Consider the following 1,789-nt stretch of genomic DNA (forward strand, 5'->3'; position numbering starts at 1 on the left):
ATTGAAATACTATACTCTGTCCCGTGTGAGACCGTTTATATTACAACTCGTGTGTTTTTAATCGTACATCAATCGCGTTCACTCTTGATGTACGATTGAAAACACACTCGTTGTAATATAAACGGTCTCACACGGGAACTCGTTTCTTTGCATATGAAATATGACGTCATTTCGTTGTCTCCTTCTAGTTGTGGTTGAAAATTAAATTTTTTCTACATTGTTAAATGGTTTGATCCTCTCTTCTTTTCTTCGTTTCGTTTCGTTTGTTTGTTTGTTTGTTTATTTGTTTATTTTTGTTTGTTTTGGTCAGTTAACATATTTTTCAGGGTGTTTTTTGTTTTGTTTTCAATAAATGTTTTCCCGCTATAAACAGCCCCTCCCATGCCTCCTTTTGTTTTGGGTATCAACTCTGGTTATGTCAGAGTTTGTAGGCCTACCCAAAACGAGCGTGATTGAACTTTAATGGATGTAGTACGTTAAAGGCATACTGTCACGGATTTAAGGACCTCATTTCTCTAAAAATGGATAATAAATAAAAATTACATTAATTGTTGGAAACCAAATCTAGCTATCTCATCACCTTAACTGAACCATGATGGAGTGAAATCCATGTCAACCCTCTCGGCAATTTTAGTTTTTGAATTATGGACCATTGCCATAATTCAATTATTTTTACAAAATATCATTAATATATGGAGTATGATGGTTATGAAGATGGTTGAATAAAGAACATTTAGTGACAAATCAAATTATTTTTGTTCAGGTAATACTTTGTTAGAGAATGAAATAGGTCAGTGGTCTGTGACAATATGCCTTTAAACCAGTTGATCGATTGATTCAGTTTGTTATACCAACCGGCCTGTTAGCTCAGTTGGTTAGAGCGTCGTGCTAATAACGCGAATGTCATGGGTTCGACCCTCATATAGGCCAGATGTTCAATTTTTTTCTCCATACATTTGTTAATGTAATCGTTATCATTTTCGACTAATTTTATGGTGTTCAATAATTTTAACTTAAAGGGACATTTCTGAGTTTGCTGCAATTTTAAAGATGTTATCGACTAACAGAGACTTTTTAACGATTGTAATTACATATCAAATATATTTTTCTGCATAATATAATAGTGGCTATATATTAAACGTGTTTCTGATCGTTCTAATATTTGTACTAGGTTAAATTTCATTTTATTTCCTAAAATAAATGTTTTTCGTACGCTCGAAATTATTTGAAGACAAAATCTAGTTTGGGCTTCTTACAAATATTAATACGACCAGAAACACAATGAATATACAGACAATGATATTCTAAACACACCGAAACTGAGTCTGTATGTAGGTCTTGGTCTCTAATGTAAAGTAAAGTGTGTTTTATTTAACGACGCCACTAAAGCACATTGATTTTTTATCTTATCATCGGCTATTGGACGTCAAATATATGATCATTCTGACACTGTTTTTTAGAAGAAACCCGCTGTCGCCACATAGGCTACTCTTTTACGAGAGGCAGCAAAGAATCCCTTATTTGCGCTTCCCACAGGCAGGATAGCACAAACCATGGCCTTTGTTGAACCAGTTATGGATCACTGGTCGGTGCAAGTGGTTTACATCTACCCATTGAGCCTTGCGGAGCACTCACTCAGGGTTTGGAGTCGGTATCTGAATTAAAAATCCCATCCGAATCCGAACCCAGTACCTACCAGCCTGTAGACCGGTGGCCTAACTACGACACCACCGAGGCCGGTTGGTCTCGAATGTAGCTCAGAATGTGTTTTCTGAGCGATGAGAAGCCA

At 36.0% G+C, this 1,789-nt stretch overlaps 1 non-coding gene across 1 annotated transcript; it reads left to right on the plus strand.

Moving 5' to 3' along the window:
• Positions 1 to 856: 856 nt before the first annotated feature.
• On the plus strand, positions 857 to 930 carry Trnai-aau. Its single transcript has one exon. It is a non-coding gene; the product is annotated as a tRNA-Ile (tRNA).
• Positions 931 to 1,789: the final 859 nt, after the last annotated feature.

Source organism: Gigantopelta aegis, chromosome 11 (assembly GCF_016097555.1).
Source record: "Gigantopelta aegis isolate Gae_Host chromosome 11, Gae_host_genome, whole genome shotgun sequence".
NCBI classification, from domain to species: domain Eukaryota; kingdom Metazoa; phylum Mollusca; class Gastropoda; order Neomphalida; family Peltospiridae; genus Gigantopelta; species Gigantopelta aegis.